The following is a 14137-nucleotide window of genomic DNA, read 5'->3' as shown; positions in this document are numbered from 1 at the left end:
GAAGGAAAAGAAGGCGGAAAAAAAATATAACAAGAACCTTTGGAACGGGGTGGCGTGTTGCGCCACCATACTCTTGCTATTATACTGCCTAATAGGTTAAACAATAAGAAAGAAAACACTATGAACTCCCAATAACCAAATTTCATGATCCCCTATTGCGAACTGTGCTTTTGTACGTCCCTATTATTCTGCTCCGAAGCGCACCTGTCGAGCATCGCAAACAGGAAGCGCGGCCGCCTTTTGCCTGCACTCTCCATTGGCGCGCATTTGCTTTTCCTCGTATGTGGGAACGCTGAAAAGGACGCGAAATATGCGGATAACTCATTCACGTGCTTCGCTCGCCGGTGCACGATAAGAAGGGGTATGCATTCACCGCATAGGGGGACTTAATTAAGGTCGACGCAATTTTCGCGAGATAGCCCGACCATCGGGCGAAAGTGATGGGTCTCGCGAACAGTCATGCCCACGTAAGCAAGAGGTCGCGGGATCGAATCCCGGCCACGGCGGCCGCATATCGTTGGGGGTCGAAATGCGAAAAACACCTGTGTGCTTACATTTAGGCGCAAGTGAAAGAAACCGTGTTGGTCCAAATTTCCGGAGTTCCTCCTCACTACGACGTGCCTCATAATCGGAAAGTGGTTTTGGGACGTAAGAAGCCATAATTTGTATTTTTTTCGTCACGCCCTCATGTCGGTACAGGCATTCACGGCCGGCTGTCCGTCGCGGAGTATATACATCTTAATAGAATGCGTCGTTTGACTAGTTTGTGCGCGTTTACACTGTGGAAAGAACGTGGTGCAAGCAATGTATAGATCAGCAATACGATAAACTGTATCCAAGTGTCATCTTTACTCTCGTTCTTTTCTTTCTTTTTTTTTTCGCAATATAACTTCGCGAAATATTGCTCCTTACGTGTTACGAAAGTTCGGATATGATAGGATGACCGTATATATGGGTGCGCAAATTACGAGTGGTTTCCTGTACTTTTATTTCTTTTTCTAAAAAAAGCTTGATTGTTTAGTATACAATATTTCATCGCTGCTTTATCAGCATTCCCGAGTGCAACCATACATGGACTCTTTCGCTTGCGTGCGCGCGGTTTTTATGATGTAATCGTGCCCTTATTGTGCTATCCGCGTTTTAAATACTGCGATATAGATAGTTTGCATTGACGTCATCGGGGCCACCATGTCCGGGTACTAGCGCATCGAGAGGCTGCCTAAACAAGAAACGCGACAGCACCACATGGCGCATCAATTGTGCCGAACGTACAAATCGAAAACGGTGACAATGCGGTGAAAAAACTGTCGCCGTCAAAAAGGCCAGACACCGTATCACGCACGGTATGTTGCGCTGACGTCATAGTGGCTGCCACCTTCGGGTACATGCAACTATACGGAGAGAAGCCGCGTCCGTGAGGTCACGTGACATGTACAGTCGTGGACAGGATATTGCGGACCATGAAATCTATGAAAAAGCTGAATATCTCCGCAACCTCACAACGGAATCTGGTATTTGCATTTTGCACTTCGACTAGAATATGCTAACAACGTTGTCGTGGGCAGTTTTACTGGTTACTGCTACAGGCTGCTCGGGAATTGGACGTTTTCGGAGATCCCGTGGTCCATTTTATTCTGTCCGCGACTGTACATACGGCTGAATTCGCGGTTATCGGGTGTCGAGTTCGTTCGAGCCTCGGACGTCGCGGTTACATCCTTGACCTCCAAAGAGAATATGACGCTCCGGCAGTTCCTATACGCGTATGCGGTTGATCGCCGCTTCGGAATGCCAGAGAGAATGAATGAACGGAAAATACGGCGGCGCGGTTACATTTGGGCAGCGGCGTCATTAAGCGGGATTGAGGTCGAGACGAGTGCATGACCGCCCGGCGTTCCTTCTGTGTCCGCGTCTCGGCTTGCATGAGCGGCTTCCGGGAACGTCATCAGCGCGGAAATGACGGAAGCTCGCCTTTTCTTCTTGACGACCACTTCGCTTAAAGCGGCCGCCTGACAAAAGAAAGGGGGCGAGTAGGGGGGAAGGGAAATGTGTCGCCGCCATATTCCCCCCCTCTCCCGCGCACATCCACGAGTCCTGAAAACAGCTTTTCGAGTCGGTCCTTATATTACCACGACTGGTATGTGTTACGGACGTGAAAAAAAAAAAAATCTTTTGTTTAAGTACCGTGGTTAGATGCTGAAGACGGCATCGTAAGCACTGCGTGGGGTCACGTTCAGTATGAGCTGCAACAAAAGATGCTCGGTTTCGAAAGGGTTCCAAGACTGGACGGCGGAGCCGACATATGCGGAAATTGTTGGTTTAATAAATACCGGTGATTCGGTACGATTCTTAAGTTATTCCATTTCTTTCGTCTGGCCGGGGCATCGCCGTGCACTCTGGGAAGCCTCCTTCGACCAGGGATACCGTGTTACACTGCTCATATTGCACCTGACTGTACCTAGACAAAAGCAACCTCCTTCCTTGTTTCCTGCCCGCCGCGGTATAGTTCGGTTGGGGAAAGGGGGCGGGGAGGATGGTTGCGCTGCCGATCACGAGGTGGCGGGTTCGTTACCCGGCCCTTCCGTTCCAATGGGAACGGAATGCAAAAAAAAAAAAAGCAAGCGGACGCACTTCATAAAGTACCCCGAGTAGTGGACCACATTCATTCGGCGTCCTCCACTGCACCCTCCCTCCAAACCGACTGCGCAGCTTAGGGCCGTCAATTTCCCATCAGTCTGTTTATTTATTTATTCCTCAAATGCCCCTGGAGAGGGGTTTTCCATTAGAGGTGGGCAGCTTCGAAGAAGCTGTTCGATGGCAGTCTTGAACTCAGTCGCACTGGAGTGGTGAACGGCTCCTTCGGGTCTCTCGCTGTACGTTGGAAAAACGGATGCAGTTGGGATGATGTGCGCGCACGTATACTGACTTTGAATGATTAGTACGGGATGAATGGCGGTGAGCGGGCGATATGACGCTGTTATTATCGATAGGGGCATGATAAAATTTGTGTTAAAGAATGAGCCTGGACACTTGACGTCCTGTTTCTAGACTGGAAAGATTCGCATTAGATTTTAGCGCTGTGACACTATAGTATATGAACAATAGTCGTGGAAGATAAATCGGGCTGCGCGGTTTTGGACAGATTCAAGCATGCTAGAAAGATTAGTATAATGAGGGCCCCAAACTGAGCACGCGTATTCATGTTTGGGCGTTACCACAGATTTGTAGGCAAGGGTTTTTACCGAAGGAGTGGCAAATTTCAGATTTCGTCGGAGAAAGCCTAAGTTGTGGTTAGCTTCGTTAGTTACTTTAGCGATGTGAGATGACCATGAAAGATCGTGTGTTAAAATAAGCCCTAGGTATTTATAAGATGTCACAGATTATATTGCCGAGTTACCCAAGAGATATGAGGGTGCTACATAAGAATGCCGACGATAGAAAGAGTTTAATGAAGTTTTATTTACATTTAAAGACATTAGCCATGTTTTACACCATTTATCAACTGTTTGTAAGTCACGCTGTAGAACAAGGATATCTGAGCTATTGTTAATGGGTCGGTAAATGACACAGTCGTCCGCAAATAGGCGTATGTTAGAAGCTATATCATTAGGAAGATCATTAATGTAGATTTAGAAGAGAAGGGGCCTAAGAACAGAAGCTTGAGGAACCCCAGAAAGCGCAGGAGACAGAGCAGATGGCAAGTTATTTGCCGGCCGGTCAGAAAACTGCGCAATCAATTATAAATTAGAAGATTGAGATTCATGACTGAAAATTTCAACAAAAGACGATTGTGGGGAACCTTATCAAAAGCTTTATCTAGGTTTAAAAACAATGAGTCTACAGGTATATGAAGGTCTAATTGGGAACTGATGGTATTTATAAAGAGTAAGTTGAGTATTTTAAGATAAATTAAGAAATCCGTGCTGACTATGATGAAAAAAGTTTTTAGAAGTTAGAACTCTCATGATGGGGAAAAAGATGACGGGCCCCATCAGTTCGGAACAAGCACTGGTAATGTAAATTGGCGGGTAGTCAAGACATGCGTTGAAGAAGCTTTTTTGGGGACCGGAATGATCTTGCCTGTCTTCCAGTCCTGCGGCACCACTCAAGACGAGAGTGACGGTTGAAAAATGTATGGACATGACACTAGCGACACCTTGTGTATATTTAAGCACTCTCGCGTTGATTCCGTCAATACCAGCCGATGAAGTTAGCTTCAAAGATTCCATTAGACTACAAATGCCATCAGCTTCAAACGGGATGTCTGACATGAAAGGATATTGAGGGTTACGAAAATAGGGAAGATTGCCTTCAGATTATTTCGCAAATGAGAGCATATTGAGGGTTGGTAAAATATGCGGCAATTAACAAATGCAGTAATTAATAAAACCAGCCTTCTCTCGGCCTCAACACGCCCGTATGAAGGTGTAGCGTGGCCGTGTTATGGGTTGGCACGTCGGTCTTGCGTCCTGAATCTTTGTGTCCGCTCGCGGTATTCTTGAATGTGCCTCACGGCTGCTTTTCGCCGTCTGTGAAGACACAGCCGTCTGTATAGGTCCAATTAGTGTTCCTTTTTTTTTCCTTAAGCCGACGGCAGGAATGATTAAACCACGCACTTGCAGTTACACGTGCGTGTCACTTCTTATTCGGGATGAGCGTTTTAACGTTATCGCTGCCTAATTAAAAAAATTATGGTGTTTTACGTGCCAAAACCACTTTCTGATTATGAGGCACGCCGTAGTGGAGGGCTCCGGAAATTTCGACCACCGGGGGTTCTTTAACGTGCACCTAAATCTAAGTGCACGGGTGTTTTCGCATTTCGCCCCCATCGAAATGCGGCCGCTGTGGCCGGGATTCGATCCCGCGACCTCGTGCTCAGCAGCCCAACACCATAGCCACTGAGCAACCACGGCGGGTTCCGCTGCTTAATCCACTTTCGAAAATATTGGGGAATAATCTTCAACGTAATCTACGAGCTGTCTCGGGGAGAACACATACCTGCTACACGCCTGCCTTATCGTCTCGGGACGCAACTGCATACACGTGTGCAACCTGTGTTGCAGACACTCGAAGTATAGCGTTAGTGTATACATTTGGTTGTAGTGTGTAAGCCTCTATACGAACGGGAATACAGACGGGAAGCATAGCTTCCTCTACAAAAATTACTATAGAGAAGCATCTGGCGCCTTTGTACTCGGGACCTTCAAGCATGGAAACGATTATTAGTACACGGGTTGCCTGAACTCCGTCCTTCTTTCTTCAGACTGAGTTTGCTACATTGAAACGCTCGCAGCGCCAATATTGTACGCCTAATAGCCAAGAAAGTGGACGGGATAGTGTGGCCTCCACCATATGCGCCGCCCGTCCAGTGCGGAAGATGTGGGTTCAGCTCCCACCTGCGCCTGCATACATAGTTCTTTCCGAGTCTTTTCGTCTGCTTTCATTTAACTTTTCCTTCTTGCCTCTGCACTTCAATCAGACATGACAAATAACTTCCCCTGCACGAGCTTTCTGTGGCTTCATGGTCCGCGTTCTTAATTTTCTTCGTAATTCCCCCCGTCCCTTTCTTGAGGCGTGCCGACAGTCCAGTACGTGCAGCAAGCCTCCCCCCCCCTCTTTTTCTCCGATCCATGTATGCTTTGATAAGCTTTCCACCCCGTCTTCTGCTGCCTACGCTGGTTCCGCCTTCGATTACTTCAGACGAGCTTAAAGCTGGCGCCGAGAGTATATGCGATCTTGCTGTCGTTGTTTACGCCTCGCCCTAATGAAAGTTACTCGTAGTTCTGAGATCCTGCTCTTATCTTTAAGGGTCAGTTGTTTGTTTTTTTCTGTTTTCGTTGAAGACTTGAAAGCTTAACGCGCAGTTTTTTCATCCGCGTCGTCGTCGACAGGGTTCACTTTCCGCGTCACCCACGGTATGTGCGTGCAAGCCATTCCACCGCGAGCGGATTTGACCGCAGGCAATTTACTTTTTCTTATTCTTTTTCCTTCTTTTTTTTTTCTTTTGGTGCCTCGCGGCCCGCGCTGGGTACCGCGTTCAAATTGGAGCAGCTCGACGCTTTCGTGTTTTGCCTCTTTTGCGCCGAGCTGTGTGTAATACACGTTGCCTGGGTCTCGTATATCCTGTTCGTTTGTACCTGCCGAAGGCGGGGACCGTTATCGCACTCCCGTTTTGTATTTCTGGCTTTCTCTTCACTGCCACTCATGCGGAACAAGCAAAACGATTTCGGACTTGGTGTCGGTGCCTTTTATGCGCAGGTCGTTATAGCTTGTTACCCACACAGGCTAAAAAACGTGGCCGACGAACCAATTTGCATGGAGCGAAGTTTGTTGGCTCGGCGCTGGCAACCCGCTGTTTTCTGACACGCTGGTGTGGTACAGGGAACTGTAGAATTTTTTTAAGAACATTTTTTTGTCAATCTTTGTACGCGTATAAACGCTCTGTAAGCCTTTTTAATCGCAGATTTCCGCCTGGCGTTGAAGCAACAAAGTTGGCGCTTTGCTTGCTGTGACAAAAGGGGAATGTCCTGTCTTTGACGAAGTGTTTCGAAACGAGACATGGTGGAGCTTAATATATCGACGTAGTTGCAGCTGCCAAAAGCCCCACCCGTATAAGTTGATGAGTTTTTCGTTTCCATATCTTTATCGCATACTGCTGAGTAAGCCTGCAAGTAAACTCAAGCCGGCGTTGCTGTATAGACTATATTTCTTGGTTGACAGCTTCAAACTTCTCTTATCCATACGTCCTTGCTTTTATACCTGTATATCATCTGGTGGGGCCGTAGTTTCCTACAAAAAGTACTTAAGGGGGTCTGTGACGCTGCGATTGCATGGAAATGAATATTGCACGAATTTGTCTAATCATCGAGATTGTGGCTTCAGAAGTCCTTGTGCCGCTGTTCATTACACTTTCATATGTTTTCTAAATATCGCAGTGCTCATAGCTTTCTCAACACAGCAAGGCACAATTAGTCTCTGCGAACACCCGTAACCATCGCGAATTATTAGGTTAACGGACATCATTTTTTTTTTGTAGAACATGATAAATTTGCGAACACGTACGCAAAGCCGTTTTAAGTCAGTTTTCATCGATTCCGTGCTGGCCATGCTTGCAGCTTCCCTAGACATTGTGTAGCTCCAGAGTTCCCTCAGTTTATTATTTATTTTTTTAGGAAACAGTGCGTATACGGCAAACTATAGGCCATGTCTTCTTCATGCGCATCCAAACAAACCAAAGCCGAAGTCAGCCAACTTTAAATAAAGGTTTCTATTAGCCCCGAGAACGAACACGAGCGGCGCTGCGAGCGCCGCTCGCGTGACATCAGGGCACGGACTCGCGCCTGTCGTCTGCTACAGTTCGGGCGTTGTCCGGGCGCTTTCTGCGGTGTTTTCGTTTGTTCGCCCTCGTTCTCTCTGCTTGTATACTTAAGGTGGTCGTCTCAAATATATTTTTACGACGTCTTCCTTTGCAAACATTTATTCAAAGAGCTCATTTCTTAGACAACAATGCAGCTCTCGAAAGCAACGCTACAGTGCCAGCCGAAGCGACGCAGACCAGCCCATTGCGGGTTTTTCCTACGCGGATAGACAATCGCAAGAGCATAGCCTATAGGAATCCAGTTATGATACCCTACCTGCCACGGTGTAACAAGTATGTCACAAAGCTGGCTATATATAATTTCTACACCAGTTACGTTGATTTTATTCCGCTAAAACAGGTTTGCTCACGACGAGTAGTTCATGGTATAATATCGAATTTTTGCATTTCCTCACAGAAACGCTCGGCAGTAGCACGGGGACTTAACTAATACTGGAGCTTAGATTCTACACGCCTCACTTGCTTCTTTAACTGCTTGTCAACATTAGGCGGTTCTTCACGTGTTCATTTTTTTTAAGCGGCGGAAACTTGAAGTAAAGTTAATGAAGGTTTACAGCTATTTACAGAGTACGAATAGGAATGTACCAATATATATTCCCTTATCCATGCTACACGTTCAACTCACCTCTTTAGAGCGCGTTTGTTAATGATTAATAATGTATGTTATGTTCCTCTTTTTTTGTCTATGTTACCTAGTGTATATCATTTATTTATTTCAATGCCGCAGTGTGTTTTGCATTGTTATTGTGGAAATATTTCACTGTTCTTTCATATATTGTATAACTGCAATGTTTTATGGCCACTATATAAATGTAATTTATATGGCGCTTGATGTGTTACCCCATCAGCCATATTGTACCTAAGGGGGTGAGGTTACCTCAAGCCGCGTCTGTGCGGCTTTTTTCCCTCATCCACCTCCACATACCACTCCTCTGTACATGTGTGTGTGTAAATGGAAATTATTAAATCAAATCAAACTCACTTGAGAAATTTACTGGTGCTTGCTGCTTGAGGAATATACATGACGAATCCGTTTGGCGAACTGACACAGGCTGCTCGGCCCAATTTTTTTAGTGAAGTATGCCTGCTGGACCGCATCGCTGCAGCCAGAAAGAAGTCGAAGCGTCAATGATTAGTAGTATGGGACATATTGAAGATATCGAAATTCCCCCGGTGGAGGGTCAGAAATCAAGTGAAAGTATATGCAAGGCTTGTGGTGCTTTCTTTATGAATGTTTGCGATTGGATTGGAGCAAACTTAATTTGCCTGCAAGGTTCTCTTTTATGTACCGACGAAGCGAATAGTTATCCGTTTGTATAATTGAATAACGCTGGATCGAGACATGGTGAGACAGAAGGTGCTTGAATTTTCCTTTTGTATACAGGAAATCTAAGCTGCGGTGTAGTAGCTCGAGAATACTTTAGCCATTCCAGTTGGCGCTGTAAAAAACATGCTTTATGGTTTTAATTCGAAGTTGTAGTAAACTGATGGGTTTCGCGAACATAGCGTGCCTCACCATACGGACAGTCGATCGCTACCGTTACGTGATCAGGGGTGTGCCATATTGTCGATAAAGGCTACTGAGGGCCACTATGAAACATTTCATCACTTTCAATTGAGTGGCTCTCGATCTTAACAACGAAACTTTTCTCTCAGGTGATTGCTACTATGGTGTTTGTGAATTAACTATGTAAATACTCTACATGACGCGCCGTCGTGTTAGCAGCCATGAGCAATTCGTTTTTTTTGGAGGCCTGTTTCAGAGGGGGATGAAAGTAGCAGCAAACTTGTTCATAAGAAATGCGCGCCTAACTATTTTTTTACGCATTAATGAATGGCCATATTTGAATAGAACAACACACCAGAGTAATAGGAATCATGATGAGAGCTTCGCTGGGCAGTGTCTTTCTAAACTCGGATAACATGTTGACGCCAATTACCTAATTTTTCTTCCACGTAAAATGCAATGTCTCTCATAGCTAAATACTAAAGGAATGTTAAATGTTTAGCGAAGCATCATACACAACTTCGCGCGTTGAATTTGCAGATATTCTTTTTTTAGTCAAAATTTACCGATAGACACGGCGGATATATGCATTGCAAAACCTAGTAGACCCCTTTAACGCTACTTAGCTTGCGATATCCAAGCCGCAAAGTTTCTCGACTCACACGCTTTTGAAGAAGAAACTGTGGTTAAGGTATGGCAGCTGAAAGAAGCCGACGTATTCTTCAATACGTACGGCTCGAGCCATCCATACCCCAAGCATACACGAAGGGAGCGAGCGCGCGCGGCAGCCGAGCGAGCCGGAGCGAGCGGCGTCCTGGCCGTGACGTCACTCGCGAGAGGGCGCCACTCCTAATTCTCGGGGCTAATACCACTGCTGAATTTACGCTTGCAAGCACCCGTGTTCGTCTCGTTTTAATGGCGTTTTCCTTGCTTCTAACTCCTTGTGACACGCGATCCCTCCCCTGTCTGTGTATATATGTATACCGTTAGCTGATGGGCATTCCCGTTGTTCCACTGGAGTGGACGGTTTCATACACGCGATAATACCAGCGTGCGTGTGGCTCCATAAAACTTCCGGTCACATGCCTTATCAGTCTACTACATCGGAACAAAACGCGATTTTTCAACTTGTTTCAGTGTACGGAAAGCCTCCTTCTTTTTTTTTCGTTTTCCGATAAGAAGGCGCATAACGCCTCAAGACCTGCTGCGTATAATCTTTCGTTTAACCAACTGTAAACGGTACTTGTAAAATTGTTATGTGCAGAAAAAAAGTGTTGAAAATATGCGGCCTTTTGTTTTAACGCGCTCCTGCTACTCGCCACTGTTCTCCTTTTTTCCTTTTTGTCTGCCAAGTCGTGCTAGTACGGTAGATGCCGCAAATTTTGCAGCAAAGCTGCCTACCTCCACTTCCCTTTAGCAAAAATGTGTGCCGATCCCGGAGGTAGTGCTATACCGGGCCGACCCACGGCGGAGGTGAAGCAGGCTTCAAGCACTCCGCCCCGAGTCATCACAATAATAAATAATAAATTGCATAAATCAATCAAAATGCATTGTTTAAAGTCCGTGCACATAGTGTAATCGTTTGTGAACATCACATGGACTCCCGAGCAGGAGGCATTGCCATATACGCAAAGGACAAGATGTATGTGCAACCGCATACACCCTTTACTCGCAAGAGGACATTGCCTCCGGCTGTGGGGATGTCTGTGCCGTACAAACGAAAGGCGGAATGGTGAGGTCCATTGTGTATATATCTCCAGGCAAGCCCAAGTGTGGCACCGAGAACTTCGTGACCACGCACTTTGCATGGGTTAGCCGCGACGACACTACCTTTGGGATCATCGTTGGAGACTTCAATGTGGACATTTCATAGCCAGACAAGAAATGGTTCACTCAGTTTGTGCTAGAAGAGTTTGGTTCGACGTGCCACACCAATCCAATTCACTCAACTACTCAACAGCGGTCGTGTATAGATTTAACTTTGACCAGGGTTCCGTCTAAGGCTGTAACCGAACCGGTCAGTGTATATCACAGTAATCGCAAAGCTATCGTCACTGCCCTTACCAAACGATGAAAATAAATCGACGTGCCCTTGTTTAACCCTGTGTGATGCACTACAGCTTCGCTGGTCATCCGCCTCCACAGAGTGGAATGGAATTTTTGTGACCTCTTTGGTTACATATACAGCGCACGCACACGGCCATTCGCCTACATGGGCATGCATCCCAGGGCGCGATGTTGTTGCTCCAGGTTATACTCTTGGCTGCGGGTAGCGAGATGCGTGCAAGCTGGCGTTTGCAATGTCTCTAGTCGTGCCCGAAAGCCCTTGCCCATTATTCACGCTAACTCTAGGCGTGCTACGCGTTTCCTCTTAGCATACCTCGAAGGTCGACTTCGCTCTTAATATAGAGGGCGTCGCGCAGGGGATACCTGCTTCGTGCAATGCCCAGCGCACCTTCGATTACGGGCCTCTCTGTAGTCGTATCCGGGCACGCGCATGCCAGAAAGACGTACGTGCAGAAAAAAGATAAAAAAGCAAGAAAATCGGAAAGAGCTCAGTCTTCGATATAGCGCGAAGCTGAAAAACGCCCGTTAACGGCCCTCGGCTATAATTGAGGGACGCCCGTTTTCCTTTCTGGCACAAGGCCGCAGACACGCCGCAGCTCAAGCAACGGCAAGGTTTTTGCGGCGCAGAGTTCGACGCACGCTACGCGGCCCTTGCCTTGCTTGGCTTGGCTTGACTTGGCCGTCGGTCGTCTGGCGTAACCGCTCGCGGTGCGTGCGTACGTGCGGCCTTTTGGGGCGCAGACGGGCGGTGCGCGATTAGCGGCGCGCGCCCGTAATCGCCGTTACGTATCGTGCTTTCTCTCTCTCTCTCTCTGCGCGCGTGGTTGTGTGGGCGCACGTGCTAGCGGCACGTTTTTCGTGCAGCGTTGCAATGTATTTACGCACTGCGCCTGCCGATCTGATCCGCTGCAGCGCTTAATCGAATGCAGTGTCGCTCGACTCGATCGCCGTCTTTTGCGGCCACGGGCGCTTGTTTCGAGCCGTCGTCTGTATGCAGCACAGGAAGCAGACGACGGCGAGTGACTCACCGAATGCGTCTGTTTTTTTTTGAGAAACTGGAAAGGGCCAATTTTTGAAGATATGTGTTGAGAATGTTTCTATTTACGTTCCTTTTAACGCAGACGCGGTAGGTTGGACAGTTCGTCCGTAGCCTGCGTTCGAACGCCGGGTTGCTCGATGCCTTCGATGTGATTTTCATCGTCGTCTGCAACAAACAATTAAGAATTGCTGGCATCGTCTGTTAGAAGATTCGTCGCCTGCAGACGTCAATCAGCCACCAATCCGTTCTCTTGGTTATAATGCAAGTTAGACAGACAAATGCTATATCTAAGCTCGTTCTTCTAGACATTTTAAATAGTGTGCCTGCGAGACGGCACACTCAGTCGCACATAATATAGCGGTCGATGCAAAACTGTCTGTTGGGCTCTTCCGGCTACTCTCATCGGCCATTCCCTACAGATTCGGTCAGCGGTTTCGCGCTGGCTTGCAGCTTAGTGATGTCATCAGTACGCGCATTCATTATCATCCTAATTATATCCAATTCAAGACGAAGGCCTCTCGCGGCGATCTCCAATTCCTGCTTTTGCGCCAGCTGATTCTGTTTCCAGTTTCCCCTTCCGCTGTAGTGCAACGTAGCCGACGCGGCCTCAGTCTTGGCTAATCTCCCTGCCTTTTATCATTCTCTCTCTCTCTCTCTCCTAATTACACCACGCCACTCAATTCTCTGCCGTCTTCGACTGTGCTTTCCTTCCATTGGAACCCATTCCATAACTCCAATAGACCGTCGGTTATAAGCATTACACGGCCTGCTCAGCTCCATTTTTCCCTCTTAATGTCAACTAGAATATCGGCAACCACCGTTTGCTCTCTGATCCACGCTGCTCTCTTCCTGTCTCTGGAAGTTACGCCTATCATTTTTCGTTCCGTTGATATTATCGTGGTCTTTTTCTTAAGCTTCTTTGTTAACCTCAGTGTTTCTGGCCCCATATGTTATATGCGATGTGCTTTGTGAGGATAGTGGTAAGCTGCCGGCCATGACTTGTTACGCAATACCTGCCGTATGTACTTATCCCACCAGTTTTTTTTCTTCTTATTCTGTAGGCTTCCATCTCATGATCCGTGTCCTCCGTGTTCAATTCGCGTAGCTAAACGTGCTCTTGCGCGGATCCTAGAGGCTGACGGCGCTTCACGAATTCTTGTTCTCTCGCTGACCTATTGAACATTACCGTATGATTCCTATTCTGCAACGAATGGCGGAAAAACGGGTAGGCAGTGTCCCAGTTTAACGAGACTCGGCTTTTGCCGCACTGCACGCAACATTTTTAGAGCGATCGAGCGCGCAGCTGAACGTGTTGACGGCTTATTTTAAATGCTATCGCCTCGCGCTTTTATCTCGCGCTTAAGAAGCAATACGTTCGCGGTATTCACGTATGCTGCGAATGACACCTAATATTTATAAATTTTTTTTTTCTGAGCCAACGTTTTCTTTCCGGGGCCAAGTACTGCATTTGCAGAGCCGCTATAGCACGTCTGAACGCGGTTGCGTTGTTTCTGTTTGAGTGTGGCATGGTCGGTCGGTCGGTTGGCTGGCTGGCCCCACAGCACATGCTTCGACTGCACAATAGACGTGTACAGACTGACGAGGTGCCTGCTCGTTCCGTCGCATCTCTGGCCTCCATCTCGGGCAAGCAAGGAGGACTGCTTGCGGGGGTGCGCGCGAGCCGCTCCTCCTTGTCGAGAAAAGTCTCGCTTTAAAGGGTGTCGAGAGAGACTGTCGAGGGCCCGGGGAGAAAGGAACGCCGCGCAGGTCGGTTGATTCGCTCGGTCGTTTTCTCTCGCTTCGGCCGCTGTTCCAGCTTATCTCTCTCCGGTCGTTGTCGTACGCGCGTGTTTCGGCCTTTCTGCACTCCCTCTTAAGCGGCTCCTAATGGCACCGTGTACCGGCTTTCTCAAGCGCGCTCGTCGCGAATGAGTTGGCGCGCACGCACGCCTTGTTGACTTTATTATTTTTTTTTTTGAGCGCGAATTCAGCAGCTTCCTTAAGGGTGGTTGGTAGATGCGCAGTGAATGAGAGTTGGGATGAGCTTATTTAGCTCGAGGACCCGAGAAGCTTCTTCGCGTTCTGGCGAGAGAGGGGGGAATCCTTCGCCGATATTGCACCGGTTTGACCCCGTTAGCGGGGAAAGGGT

At 47.5% G+C, this 14137-nt stretch overlaps 1 protein-coding gene and 1 pseudogene across 2 annotated transcripts in view; one reads left to right on the top strand and one right to left on the bottom strand.

Moving 5' to 3' along the window:
* Pgd (phosphogluconate dehydrogenase) overlaps positions 1 to 14137 on the top strand; it is a 74495-nt gene that overhangs the window by 36502 nt on the left and 23856 nt on the right. The window lies entirely within an intron of this gene.
* On the bottom strand, positions 10302 to 10423 carry LOC135899919 (U2 spliceosomal RNA; annotated as a pseudogene).

This window comes from Dermacentor albipictus, chromosome 2, assembly GCF_038994185.2.
Source record: "Dermacentor albipictus isolate Rhodes 1998 colony chromosome 2, USDA_Dalb.pri_finalv2, whole genome shotgun sequence".
NCBI lineage: Eukaryota > Metazoa > Arthropoda > Arachnida > Ixodida > Ixodidae > Dermacentor > Dermacentor albipictus.
The sequence above is the reverse complement of the archived record's forward strand: the minus strand, read 5'-3'. Positions and strand labels throughout refer to the sequence as shown.